General features: G+C 36.0%; 1 protein-coding gene across 13 annotated transcripts in view; it reads right to left on the bottom strand.

Moving 5' to 3' along the window:
• LOC138708728 (mucin-17-like) overlaps window positions 1-16,087 on the bottom strand; it is a 462,883-nt gene that overhangs the window by 202,051 nt on the left and 244,745 nt on the right. The window lies entirely within an intron of this gene.

Consider the following 16,087-nt stretch of genomic DNA (forward strand, 5'->3'; position numbering starts at 1 on the left):
GGAAAACGAGTTCCTACTGGTCATCGTCCTGACTTCTGGAAATAGTCTAAAACGAGGCACACAATGAACTCTTCACTTACTTCTTTGTCACGTCCTTCGTAGTATTATAAACGTGCAACAAGTACAATGCAATTGTCAAGTACACAGCAGTATCAACAACTGTTGAGTTGACAAACAGTACGTGCCGTTTACTATTGTTATAGTCACGAAACGCGATGCAATGTTTTACGTTACGAGGACAAGAATTGTAAGAATATGAAATGCCATGCTATAAAAACGAAATGTTTTGTCAATAAGTGCACTCATGGTTACTAGGTTAATGACTGCGATACTTTTACAGTGCTGTAGTAAACAGAGAAAAAATAGGTTGCGCTTTATGAAGTTAGGTCTATTTCAATTTTTCTATGTGCTAGTTACGAAAAATATATTTGGAAAAGAATAAATTGAAATGAAGTGAAATGACAGAAAAGTTGTTTCCGATATCAGTAGCATGCTATAAGCTTTTGGAAAAGAATATAAATTGAGATATGAGACATGTACTTTACTTTTATGGATGCGTCTGAAGGAACGAAGAACAATACATTCACTGTCTCTTCTGTTTAGAATCATGCATACTTCTACTCCGAATTATCTGTTATCGCGCTTTCAATTTCTTACAACTCTTCGAAACCGACATCAAGCACTTCTTTCTATCCCTCATCATAGAACATCTCTATATTCATCTTCCTGGCTAGCGCGTCTGGCCGCGAAACCAGGTGGCCCGGATTCGATTCCCGGTCGGGGCAAGTTACCTGGTTGAGGTTTTTCCGGGGTTTTTCCTCAACCCAATATGAGCAAATGCTGGGTAACTTTCGGTGTTGGACCCCGGACTCATTTCACCGGCATTATCACCTTCATCTCATTCAGACGCTAAATAACCTAAGATGTTGATAAAGCGTCGTAAAATAACCTACTCATCTTCCTATACTGTAGAAATACCTCGTCTCTCGAATTCGTTACCTAATGACGTCAGGGACTGCCGGACTTTATCACAATTCAAAATTAAATTGGAAAATTTTGTCTTATTTAATGCTTTTTAGTTATTGCTAGAAGTGTTGATTTGTGTTTTTTACTCGAGATTAAAATAGCAAGTTTCTTGTTTATGTTAGTTAATTAGGATACAATTAATTATACTCAATCACTCATTTAAAGTTTGTGTGACTGCAACCTGTGTATATTTTTGTGTCTTTGCTTCGTTTATAGTGTATTTTTTCCTTTTTATTTCTGTTATTGTATTTGTATTTCTGGTGGTGTGGAAGAGAAGGCCTGATGGCCTTAACTACACCAGAATAAATAAATAAATAAATAAATAAATAAATAAATAAATAAATAAATAAATAAATAAATAAATAAATAAATAAATGTACTGATGGCGTAACCAATATCAATACATGTCTCATATCTCAATTTATATTCTTTTCCAAAAGTTTGTAGAATGCTACTGATATCGGAAACAACTTTTCTGTCACTTCACTACCGCTACGTAACGAAATTCATTAACTATCTTTCTGACTAGAATCGGTTAAATTTTAACTGTTGTAGCTTATCATTATGAATGTTAATGAATTAAGAGATACGGAAAACGAAAAGCAAAAACCAATGCACTGCAGCTACTCTACAGGGAAAGGGTTGTGGCGCAAAACAGCTTTTCAAGGTTTGGCTTCTTTCACACGTTAGAAACTTCAACTCCATTTCAAGATCAACACCAATATCCTTTTTCAAGGTTTACGTAACAACAATGCAAATTCTGTCACAACAGCAATCTTCAAGGCTTCACTAAGAGCATTTTTTAATTTTCATCGCAAACGAATCTGTCGTGCCTCGTATATTAACAATAATTTGTTCAAATATTCATATTTAACCTCAAAACCAAGTCTCGGAGATTAATGGAACAATAAAATTGTGACAATCATTCAAATTGGCAATATTTCTACATCGCTAATAGCCCTATACATCCTCTCTCAGCTCCATGGGCGGTCCACGTGTTTTTTTTAATTCGTTTGTTTTGCGACGCTTTATCAACTGCTGTGATTACAAGCGTCTGCGTGACATGAAGGTGACTATTACACTTTTACTACGTCATACTACTTTTCACCAATAAAACGGTACGAAAGGACGTCTTACAACCAATCATGGCTGCTTATCGCACAATTTGATCGCTTCCCTAGCATTTGTTTAATTTTATCGCTTCCTGAGCATTTGTTTCTTTTTATCACTACACTAGCATTTGTTTCTTTGTTTGCCAACATTTCAAACTGCAAATTCTTTACAGTAGGCCTACTATAAAACATGCTTTGCGATCGTCATTGTTTTCAGCATAGATAGTCAACTGAAAATGACGGCTCCGTTCAAACGTTTTGGTGAAGCTAACATTAGTGAAATAGAATTTCAGTAAGTCAATTAATATTTTATTGTATTAGAGTACTTTATTTCTTGTAATCTTTATATACTTTCTTCTAATCGTGTAATAGTCAATTAAATCCCACTCGAGTTTTGATTTTCTCTAGATAAATCAAAACCTCTGGTGAGATCACTGTTGATAATACCTGCGAAATGAGTCCAGAGTCCAGCGCGGAAAGATCCCCAGCATTTGTTCTGGGCTGAGGGAAAACCTCGGGAAAAATCTCAGCCGGGTAACTTGTCCCAACCTGGATTTGAACTGGGACCCGCTCGTTTCCGCATGTTACCGAATTACCGTTGAAGACAACACTGACTTCACATTGACAACGGACATTTTAATAGGCCTGTACACAGTGTTATAGTCCCGTCGCTCTAATTTCCGGCAGCCAATCGCGTTGCAGGTCGGCCACATTTAAACGTGTGCGTCTTGTGATTCGCTGGTGAAGACGTTATTCATTTCTTAAGACTCGATAAATATTTAATATAATCACCCGCCATTTTGGCTCTTTCGTTGGCGTTCGCAGAAAGCACACGAAGACGTTATTTGCCGCTCAATTATTTGCTGAATTACAGTGAGTTTGATTTAATATCATAGGAGCTACGACATGATAATGTTTAACGGTGTGGCAAATAGATTCCTCGTATGGTAGCTCGGCAATGAAAGAACAAAAATGGCGAACGATACTACCTACCTAGACTTTATAGAGCCTTCACTTCCTAAGACGTAAGCAAAGAGGAGGAGTCACCCCGGGAATAACAGCGTCGCGACTATAGAAACCACGACAGTCTTCAATTGTTGCTTACACTGTGGCTGACGGTTATGTAGGCTATAAAGGTTTACAAATCACTCCTCGAAGTAAAACTCAAGCACTAGGATCATTTACATTGAAATTATTACAAAAATAACTTGGTTATTTATTTCTTACAAACTTAACCTTTATAAACAAAGCTACCTGTCTGCAAACATGAGATAAAACATGCTACATTGTGTAACGCCTTCACTGCTGTGCTGAGAAAAGAGGTTTGTCTAACAATACGTAATAAAATGTGACGTAAAATGATGAAACGTCTGTCGTGGTAAAGAAACTAAACACATCCAATTATAAACTGAAATAAGATCACGAGAAATAACAACTTTACAAGAAACTCTTCCGAATTTTAGGGATAAAAAATAATAACCGAATCCAAGCACTAGATGAGGGATGGGGTGTGAAGCAGGTACAAGGAAATGCTAATTGAGGGTTCTTTAATTCTAATAACCAAAAATTGCCCAGTTAATATAGTAAAATTCTGTTCAAATAAGAAGAAATGTTAGTTCTTACTTGGAGTTGAACACACGGCTTTTCATTGCGAACGAAGGTTTCCACGTTCAATTTCAACAGATTAGAACATTTCCCACAGCACTTAGATGAAATAACTATGATCGTGTTAAACTTAAATCAATGGATCACAGGTTCGATTCAAAATATCCGAACAATGCATAATTATAAAAAAAGTGCAATCGACACATCCCTGTTTCTACGCAGTTTCAATTTTTTGTGAGCTCTACTTGCTTCTAGTAATCAAATTTTTTACACCCTACTTCTAAACAAATAATATAAAGTATAGAGAAACATTTTGTATATATATAATTTGAACTTGTAATGGAAATTACGGGAAAACGGCTGAACGGATTTTAATAAATGACCCCTCATTTTGAAGCTTGGAACTGAAAGTTTTTCAGAAAAATAGTAGTTTTCAGTGAAATGTCAATTTTTCAACATAATTTTCCTATTTTTCAAAATCCATCTGTCGTCAGTTTTGAGAACTAGCTAATTGCATTTCAGAATAAAACAAAACACACACTACAGTAAACAATATTACACGAAGGCCATAATCTGCAAGAATGCTGACATATTTAGAGCTCAAATTAAATTGGTTATTAGAAACTTAACTTACTAAAAATAATTTATAGGTTCGATTCTGTGGTGTGTAATTTTCTGGGTACAGCTGTGTATTGGATATCAAAAACTACAAAACTTGAGGTGGTTTGATGACATTATTACCATTAGAAATGAAATATTATTGTAGTTAATGCCATGATGTGACTATTTTTCATTAATTATACATATTAATGCTATATTGATGATATGAAAGTGAAACGTTTTGGGGTTATATAACTAGATGTAGAGAATAACTTAAATTAGATTTTGATTTCTATATTTTACTGAGTGGCAGCTATATAATATATATAGTATATGCTACTGAAAGCTATAGAGCTTACGTAAGATTATAATATTATTAAAAATTAAATATTTTTATAGTTATTAATCAAGTGAGGTTGGGTCTTTTTCATATATTTAATGGCGGTGTGGTGTAGATATTTATATGCGTGGTTCTCTTCAGTATTGGCTCGAGAGAGAGTATCTTTCATTATTATGGAAGCAAATAACTTTCCGAATGTCTGGTATTCTTCATTGAAAATAAATCTGAAAAATGTTTATTTGAACGTCTAATGAACTTAGTTCGCAGCATTTGCTGCACAAGCCACTAGTTAATGCTATAAAAGTAAAATGTAGAGTTTATCTTGAAAAATATGTATTTAATGTATTTTAATATTGCTTTTAGAGGCGTGTATTAATAATTGAAGCTGATCGAATGAGAGTCGAAGTTTCTCATCACTGTAATTAAATAGAGAAAAAATTCTAATAATAAAAATTATATTTATGATGACAAACAAAAAAAAAATAATTTCATTTTAGAGCGATTTATAAAAAGCAGTAATTAACACAAATGCAATACAATAAAAAAAAGAGTGTGAGTGGCTTTCAAATTCTTATAGCAACATTGGGAATCCGCAACATTTCTGTTTCCACCCATGAAAAGTCGCTCTACCAAGATAACAAAGCACAGGTAGGACTTACGAGTCACTCTCTGAAGTGTAATTCTTCGTAGAAAGGAGGAAAAGTTTAAGAAAAGGTCTAGGTATCCGCCACCTTGAGCATGTGACCTTTTCTATAACTTGTTATGGTCGAGAGGTTTATAGAGGATTCCAAAATAGTTACCAGCAGGTGAAACGGAAGTCATTTCTGTAATCCATTCAGTTTGAATTTACAAAATCAGTTACTGGATTTCAAAAAGCTCTCAATTTTTTTTCTTTGTATAACTGTGTAATTCAAAGGAAATTGCACAAGCTGGCAAAAATGTTACGAAATTTTAAAAAAAGTTTAGGCCCTATATAATTAGTTGAGATACATAAACGAATAAAATCAGTTGTATTGCAAATTGAATTAGTTCAAATGTGTAATCACGGTAAGTAACGCAGTAGCATTATTCGTCACCTGTCCTGGAATACTGACAAGAGAACCTGGCAAATCCGATTGGCAATAAGTGTCACAGAATGGTATAGTTACATCTCATCACGAAGCCCACTTCCAGATGCACTTGTCCCAGCCGCCGGTGGATGTCTTCCAATCACATACACGCACTAGCCACTCACACTATGCGGGACGAAGAAGAAGTCGGTCCACTAGCTAAGAAGTCTTCGTCAGACTGATTGGAATGTACCGTTTGTTGTCGGTAGGCAGGAAGGCAAGTAGGGTGTGGAGAGGACTGCACTGGAGGGGAGGAGGGGAAGGAAGAGGTACTTGTTGGACCATCGCTGTACAACAGGGAAACGAGTGAATGAGAGATTAGATACTACCGGCGAAAAGAAACTTCTGCTTGTGGATTTTCCAAGTTCAACAGCCTTTCGCCAGACATCGCACGCTTCAGTAGGTTATAAATCCCTTGGGTGGTCTGTGTGACCTCCACACGACGCGAGGAAGGTTATTATGCCTCGCTGGAGGTAGGAAAACAATGTGCACAACCGCTTCTGACAGAAGGCAGCATTCCAGCCACACAAACAGTTCAATCAGTTTCATCAATGGCAGTATTGAAAAATGTTACATTTTATTTAAGGACGTTCGCAACTGCAGAGGTTATATCAGCGTCGCCGGATGTGCCGGAATTTTGTCCCGCAGGAGTTCTTTTACATGCCAGTAAATCTACTGACATGAGCCTGTCGCACTTAAGCACACTTAAATGCCATCGACCTGGCCCGGGATCGAACCCGCAACCTTGGGCATAGAAGGCCAGCGCTATACCAACTCGCCATCCAGATCGACAGGCAGTATTGAATTCAGACACTTCCCCGCGGGTCGTAAATGCCTATAAGCCCTGATGATCAGGGCTATAAGCTACGAAGTAAAATAACAATACTTAAGGGGAGAGGATGGTATTTTTTAAAACTTTTTTCTTATTTGATATAAAATTTTAATTTTTGTATGTAGAGAGCTCATAGCTGTAGCAATTCAACCAAATGTAAATATTTTGAAAAATAAAATTATTTGGGGGCCCAAATTTGAAAAAAATATACCCAATGCAGGATTGTACTAAAACCGATATATCTAAACCGTTTTTAAAGATAGATTCAAACGGTTTTTTTTGCAATGTATTTGCAAAGGCATGTTTTACAAACTATCCGTAACAGAATTTTGATATTAGTCCTTACATTTATAAAATAAAAAATTAAAATTTAATAACAATTTTCTGATTTCCTTTATTGCAAACAAACGGACGTATTTTTAAAATGAAATCAATTAACAAAATTCTGTCACATAGAAAAGTTTCCTAATAATTTAAACAATGTGTTTTCTAAATTTCATGCATGTATCTTTAATAGTTCAGAACTTATATCCATTTTTGTCTGGCAATGTGGCAAAAAAAAAAAATGAAATTACTGGAAACCGATAAATGTGGGCGTGTGATTTAAAAATCCATAGCGCAAGAAGTTTAAAAATGACGTCTCAACATCCGATAAGGGCACAAATATCTACAAAGTGTTATGCAATGCATTCCACACATATCAAAGAGTATTTTAAAGAAAAACATTTTTTTTTTGAGAATTTAATTTACCGGAAACAACAATAAAAGTTGGCGAGTGATTTAAAAATCCATAACGCAGGAAGTTTAAAAATGGCGACTCAACATCCGATAAGGGCACAAATACCCACAAAATGTTATGCTATGCATTCCACACATATCACAGGGTATTTTAAAGAAATATTTTTTTTAATTTACTCATTTTTTCACCAAAAAATGCCATCCTCTCTCCTTAAGTCATTTCTCATCACATGTACATGTGCATACAAAGGAACCATTTTCAAAAGAAAATATTGTGACTACTATTCTGAAAAATTGCGCCGAGTTAGCTCTGTGGTAGCGCGTCTGCCTCAAGACTAGCCGGCCCGGGTTCGATTCCCGGTAGGAATGCAGATTTTCATGTAAAATCTCTACCTCGGGACTAGGAGAGGTGGCAATGCATAAATTGTAATCATTAAATTGTGCACCAATATGCCTGGGTTAAGTCCCAAATCTCTCCGCAGTGCATAAGAAGAGAAGGCATATGTCACTGATGATAGTGATTCGTCCGTCGGATGGGGACGTTAAGCCTGGCGGCCCCCTTGGTGCTATTCGACAGGAATAGGCACCGGGTTTCTCCTTCTCCCTTCCTCACTATCATCATCCTCACTAATTCCCTACACTACACTTATATTTACGCAAACACTCACCCTAGACACGACATAACTCTTGACACATACACATCATGTACACCGTGGCCCGCCGAAATGGTGTACAAATTAAAAATGGGTCACAGTTCTGCCATCTATCCGCAATATGCGGAACCTGAATCACGCAAGTGAAGTGGGTAGGCATTAGATACACACATACTATTCTGAAAATATCGTATCAAAATTTCAATGACCGTATATTTCCTTAAAATAAAGTTTCTAACTAGTGACTGTATAGAAACATGGCCACTACGATGAAGTGAAGAGAAGCAACTAGACGCATTTGAAATGTGGATATGAACAAACAGAATAAGAAACGAAGCTGTGTTGGAAAAAATGTGTGAAGAAAGAATGATGCTGAAACTGATCATAAAGAGGAAAAAGAATTGGCTGGGTCACGGCTGAGAAGAAACTGCCTACTGAAGGATGCACTGGAAGGAATGGTGAACGGGAGAAGAGTTCGGGGCAAGAGAAGATATCAGATGATAGACGACATTAAGATATATGGATCATATAAGGAGACAAAGAGGAAGGCAGAAAATAGGAAAGACTGGAGAATGCTGGATTTGCAGTGAAATACCTGTCCTTGGACAGAACACTATGAATGAATGAATGAATGAATGATCCTAAATACATGTTTTTATCTATTGAAATACTTAAAAAATATTATTTTCAAATTGCATCATGAAACAAACTCTCTTTCTGATGGCTCACATGCCAGGTCTCGCCTCCTCAGCTGTACAATAATAAGTTTTGTCACAATTCATAAGTATTCTGTTCACTATTGTCAGCGCATTTCGAATGGGTGGATCAAGGTCAAGCAATGGATTGCATTTTCCACGCGTGCTTACCCCATTTCTGGTCCATTTTCCTCAACTAAAGTCAGCTGGGACAGCCGGGATTACCAATTATTCAGTTCACAGTTTTCAGTGACTCGTGCGTGATTTGTACGTTTGTATGTATGTACGTGACCTTGAGCCGCCAGTTCGAAATGCACTGAGTACAGTACCTCATTATTAAGCTGCGGATTTATGCCTATATGCCTATTTTAATCCTTAACCTGAAGGCGGAAGATTTTAGGTTACATATCCATTTTAAGACATTGTGAGTATTATATGCGAATTCTATAGTGCCTATAATTGCCTATTTGCTTATAAATGACTAAAAGTTGCCTAAATATCCGTATTATATATTATACTTGAATTTACTGACCAGCCTATCGATATTTTTTGAATCTGTAATTTGTTTATTTTTTATCCAGCAGAGGGAAGTGATATAGAACTATCGATAATTCTGTGTGTTACGTTTTACTGCCAGCAGAGCGCGGAGAAATCGAATAATTTGAAATCAACCAATAAGAAAAAATGTATTTCGAAAGCCGCATGAATCATTGTTGTAGTTGACTAGGGTAGTTGTTTTAAACTGTGTATGCGTTTTGTGAGTTCGTGGATTGAGTATGGAGTTGAGTTTTCTGCTGTAATACGTGAAGTATACCGTGGAGATATGTCAAAGCAAAAGTCATCAGAAGCACTGATTGGAAAATACATTGACATTACTGCGTTCCCACTGGTTTGGTCCCCAGCTGAGATTGGATCCCTGAAGTATTGCCCATCACTTCGCGTGAAATGGAAGGGAGTTTCTCCCACTTTAAGAACATTCTTACAGACAATAGACATCAGTTCTCAGTACAACATTTGGACGAATATTTAGTTATTCACTGCCATAATGACATTCCTATAGAAAGTAGTGTATAATGCTACACTATGGTCGTGTTAGCCGTTGAGAATTAGAAATTTGTTAGTGCCTTTTTAAATGCCTATTTTAGAATTTTGAATGCCTATTTTGCTTGCCTATTTCAACTGTTTTTAGTGACTAAAAATCCGCAGCTTGCTCATCATAAAGCTTCAATTATTTCACAAATCTTGCTTGAAAAGCAACGTAAGAAATAAACGAATCTATTAATTAATGGAATTGAATGAATGAATGAATGAATGAAAACGACGTGTCTGATGTAACTCGGATTCAATGTGAGTATCCGTAGTGCATGTAGCAAACAAACAAGACATGGCTCGCCACGCTCCTTTTCGAAAGATTTGTACACATGTACGTGACAGATGTCAGTTACAAGGAATGATAAGAAGTACTTATATTAAGCTTTCAGAGTGTCTTTCAACAAACACTTGAAATGATCCCGTGATGGTGATAATTATTTACTATGAAGAGATTTAAATTTCCATACTTTCAAGTACTACTTTTTTTCCGCCAGCAGCGACTTATTCCATTCATCCAGAAAAATACACAGTCTCCGACAACTCCTCCGGGCATAACCATACTTGTAAAGTAAATAAATAATTAGATAAATAAATAATATATAAATTTAAAAAAGTTCGTGGCGCTACAGCCCGTGAAGGGCCATGACCGACCAGCCGGCTGCTGGCCTCACGTCAACATGCCGAAGCAGAGGTGGACGATCATCCAATCAGAATGGAGGTATCGTGTGGTTAGCACGATGATCTCCCCAGCCGTTATAGGTGGTTTGCGAAACCGGAATGTCGCTACCTATCGTAGTGCATCACGATGCCGGGTGGGCACCGATCCCATACACTGGCCGAAATTTCATGAGAAAATTTCCTCCCCCATGAGGACTCGAACCAGAGCGCATTCCGTAACGCGAGTCCTAGGCAGGATGACATACGCCTCGACAAAGAAGCTAATGCAAACGAAATGAAAATATAAGATACAAAATAATTCATTCATTCGTCCACAGTGTTCTGTCTGAGGGCAGGTCTTTCACTGCAAACCTAGCATTCTCCAGTATTCAGGAGGATAGCAATTGGAATGACAATGGCAAAGGAAGCTTTTAATAGAAAAGGAGCATCTTCTGCAGACCTCTGGAAAAAGAACTAAGGAAGAGACTAGTGAAGTGCTTTGTATGGAGTGTGTTATTGTTCTGTATGGGGCAGAAACATGGACATTACGACGAAGTAAAGAGAAGCGAATAGAAGCATTTGAATATGGATAAGAATGGAACGTGTGAAGTGGACAGACAGAATAAGAAATGAAGCTGTGTTGGAAAGAGTGGGTGAAGAAAGAATGATGCTGAAACTGATCAGGAAGAGGAAAAGAAATTGGTTGGGTCACTGGCTGAGAAAAAAACTGTCTACTGAAGGATACACTGGAAGGAATGGTGAACGGGAGAAGAGTTCGGGGTAGAAGAAGATATCAGATGATAGGCGACATTAAGATAATATATTGCTCATATGAGGAGACAAAGAGGAAGGCAGAAAATCGGAAACATTGGTGAAAGCTGTGAAAGATCTGCCTTTGGGCAGAACACTGAATGACTGAATTTACAGAGGTGTGAAAATTATTAGAATAATCTTAATTTTAAACGTTCTTTAATAGTTCCTTCACAAATATTCATTGAATTGATGAATATTGGTATATAATATTACTATACTGAAGTAGGATATATTTACTACTAACAATGCCGGAAAGCATTGTTGCACATTGGTATTTTTCTTATTTTACAGTTGTTATGGGAATTCAGGAATTATTATATTATGTTGGCGGAATTGGAAACATCAAAAATTAGTTAAGAAATGCTTTAAACAAATTGTTCTTTGCGTTTACATTGTTGTGAAGGTTCAAATGAACGTATACATCTGTTTTGTGCATATAATTTTTTATGTTTCCAATTCCGCCAACATAATATAATAATTTCTAAATTCCCATAACAATTGTAAAATAAGAAAAATACCAATGTACAACAATGCTTTCCGGCATTGTTAGTAGTGAATATATCCTACATCAGTATAATAATATTATATACCAATATTCATCAATTCAATTAATATTTGTGAAGGAACTATTAAAAAAACCTTTAAAATTAAGATTATTCTAATAATTTTCACACCTCTGTATTCTGTACTCGAACCTGACGATGTCATATCCAGGCCTTGTACACTGGTTTCTGACAAATAAATATTATTATTATTATTATTATTATTATTATTATTATTATTATTATTATTACGACAAAGTCTTTCGTTCTCCTTAATACTTTGTACAACCATTGTCAAACCCTTTTTCCGTCGATTGTCGTTTCTCCTTGTTCAAACTACGAGTAAATACAATTTAGTTTTGTAGTATTCTGGTCCCTGGCGGCCGGGTAGCTCAGTTGGTAGAGCAGCTGGCTACGGACTTGAAGGTCCGGGGTTCGATCCCAGGTGGTAACAGGATTTTTTCTCGTTGCCAAACTTTCAGAATGGCCCCGAGGTTCACTTAGCCTCCTATAAAATTGAGTACCGGGTCCTTCCCGGGGGTAAAAGGCGGCATTCTAGTGCCGAGGTCATGGAAAGCATGGGGCTCTACCTCCATGCCCCCCAAGTGCCTTCATGGCATGTTACGGGAATACCTTTACCTTTTTTTAGTATTCTGGCCCCTTTGCCTTGGGATCATTCCACAGAAGAAACGTCGAAAATGCTACCTGAGAAGAATTTGGTGTGCAATCCAAGCTCCGCACCATTTTGTCACAATCTCACTTAAACCTCGGATTTAGAACAACTATGACATCACGACGGGTTAAACCGTTATTGGTATCATACCTTTATCTAGGAACCACGTGACGCGGAAGTTGCCTTACCCGTGTGCAAGCCGTCCCCGCCCAATCTGGGAACTCACTTCCTCGGAAGGAGTTCTTAATTATTCAGAATTGTTAGTCGATGGGAAACTTCTTTGCCACAGCGAACAATGATCAACTTTTCCTTTCATGTAACACTCACGAAAGCGCATTTTAAAAGAAGACATAATTTAATTTGTTTTACATAATCACTGCATTTTATGGCGGGTTTTCAGCTTTCTAGAAAGCCTGCGTGACATCTCGTACATGCCATCTCCTATTATATTCATGTGAAACAACATCGTAGCGTTGCCAAGGAAACTAATTCATAATGGTTCTATATTCTCGTTCCTCATCATCCTTGATGAACAGTTTTGCTAACAGATGTATTCTTATCTTGACCGTAGCCTATCAGCCAACAGCTCTTACGAGACCATGATTCGATCCTCGATAGACGTTTTAGATATGCTATATGAGTCATTCTCGAGTTCTGCAGCAATTCCTGTGCATGGCAAATGCCACTATTATGTTTCATATCTATACTAATAATAAATCTGTAGCCGAAATTTTTCTGGTAATTTTCGATTTTCCAAAAATAATTGGTCCTAACATATATAATTAACCACCCTGAAACCGAAAATCGCTTTTTTGAAATTTTTGTTTGTATTTGTGTCTGTCTGTCTGTCTGTATGTTTGTTACCTTTTCACTCCATAATGGCTGAACGGATTTCGATGAAAATTGGAATATAAATTAAGTTCGTTGTAACTTAGATTTTAGGCTATATGGCATTCAAAATACATTACTTAAAGGGGGGTTATAAGGGGGCCTGAATTTAATAAATTGAAATATCTCGCTTATTATTTATTTTTGTCAAAAATGTTACATAACAAGAGTTTCTTTAAAGATAATTTGCGATAAGTTTTATTCCTTGAAAAATTTTGATAGGACTGATATTTAATGAGATAAATGAGTTTTAAAATTAAAATAACTGTCATCCAAGGCCGTGTAATGAATCAAAAAACAAATGACTTCGTCTATAAGGGGCCTTGGACAGCAACAATCGAAAGCTATGAAAGATAGCCTACAGACAATGTTTCTGTGTTTGTATGAAGTAATATCGGAAGCTAAATTAACCGATTTGTATAATTAATTATTAATTCACCATTGGAAAGTGTAGTTTCTCTAGATGGACATAATGCTATAATGTTATTACAGTAACTTCTGATATAATATAATATAATATAATATAATATAATATAATATAATATAATATAATATAATATAATATGTAATATTATATAATATAATTTAAGTTATTTGAAGGGTTCAGAACCATAGTGGGCCAAGCGCCATTTACTGAATACGTAGAAAACAGGGGTTAAAATTAAGTTATTACCATAATTCAATGGAAACCTATAACAAGTAAAATAAAATATACACATTAAATCTAAATGATGTCAATCTTCATTAAACTATGGATGCATGTAATAAAAATTAAGAAACATATTAAAGGAATTGTCATTGCACCAAATGAGTGTGTCTGGACCAAAATGACCGCTTTTAATTATTTGGATGCAATTTAAATTAAGTAACATATTAAACGATTTATCCTTCTATCAAACACGAATGTTCCCTGAATCAAATGTCCTATTTTAATTATGTAATTACTTTATATTTATTTCTAACGGGTGCAGCGGAGCGCACGGGTACGGCTAATTTAGTATATAAATTAAATTTTTAAATAATCAGTAAAACACTATCAGTGATAGGTTATCGTATTTAGTACTTAAGGGTAGATGGTGCGATATCGTAGTTATAAATGCTCATGCCCCTACAGAAGAGAAAGACGACCATATGAATCCTATAGATTCAAAATCCCCTATATCCACTTTCAGAAATTAAAAAATTTTGACAGTAACGTGTGGAAAATAGAGAAAATTTTCAACCTAACAGTGACATTTTAACAAACGTTTTGTTTTACATTCAATGTTTTTTTAATTCAGACTACTGTATATAAATCATTAGAATTCATTCTTTGCAAGAAATATGTGGGTATAACTCAATTATGAAGAAAATGGTCTTTAGAGAGCTTTGAATCTAGAGGATTCATATAAAGGATAGCTTCTATAAGGAATTGGAACAGACTTTTGATCAGTTACCTAGATATCATATGAACATTTTATTGGGGGATTTCAATAGTAGTAGTAGGGTTTAAGAAGGGCGCGTCAGCTACTATGGCTATTTGCGCCCTTATCTAAAATTCTTAATGTAACAAATACATAAATAATATAATAATCAGAGTGCTAAAAGAACTAAAAAGCGTTGTCACCATAAAACGAGGCACACAAATGCAGTAGACATAAGGTGATTTCTACAGAATCATAAAAGTGAGTAATTCTACCACACTAGGTGGTATTCAAGACGAACAAATAAAACAATAAAACTAAGGCCACCAGAGATAACTTGTGAGGGATTTCAATGCTAAAGTAGGACGGGAGGATATTTTTAAACCGACTATTGGAAAAGAGAGCCTACACATAACTAGTAATGACAGTGGAGTTAGGTTAAATATATATATATATGTTATGTATTGTGTTACTATATATATATATATATATATATAGTAATACAATACATAACAGGAAATCCATGGAAATAATCAAATATGTTGAAATAAATTTAATTAAACACAATAATGGAACATGGAACTCACCAAGGATGAAGAATGAAACTGACATGTGAATTATATTGAAAGAGGGGTAGCACTGTGCATTATGTTGATGTAGATTTTGTTACTCTGACAGTGAAAACGATTACTTACTTACAAATGGCTTTCAAGGAAACCGAAGGTTCATTGCCGCCCTCACATAAGCCCGCCAGCGGTCCCCATCCTGAGCAAGATTAATCCAGTCTCTATCATCATATCCCACCTCCCTCAAATCAATTTTAATATTATCCTCCCACCTACGTCTCGGCCTCCCTAAAGGTATTTTCCCTCCGGTCTCCCAACTAACACTCTATATGCATTTCTGGATTCGCCCATACGTGCTACATGCCCTGCCCATCTCAAACGTCTGGATTTTAAGTTCCTAATTATGTCAGGTGGAGAATACAATGCGTGCAGTTCTGCGTTGTGTAACTTTCTCCATTTTCCTGTAACTTCATTCCTCTTAGCCCCAAATATTTTCCTAAACACCTAATTCTCAAACACCCTTAACCTATGTTCCTCTCTCAGAGTGAGAGTCCAAGTTTCACAACCATATAGAAGAACCGGTAGTATAACTGTTTTATAAATTCTAACTTTCAGATTTTTGGACAGCAGACTGGATGATAAGAGCTTCTCAACCGAATAATAACACGCATTTCCCCTATTTATTCTGCGTTTAATTTCCTCCCGAGTGTCATTTATATTTGTTACTGTTGCTCCAAGATATT

Source organism: Periplaneta americana, chromosome 11 (assembly GCF_040183065.1).
Source record: "Periplaneta americana isolate PAMFEO1 chromosome 11, P.americana_PAMFEO1_priV1, whole genome shotgun sequence".
In the NCBI taxonomy this organism is placed as follows: domain Eukaryota; kingdom Metazoa; phylum Arthropoda; class Insecta; order Blattodea; family Blattidae; genus Periplaneta; species Periplaneta americana.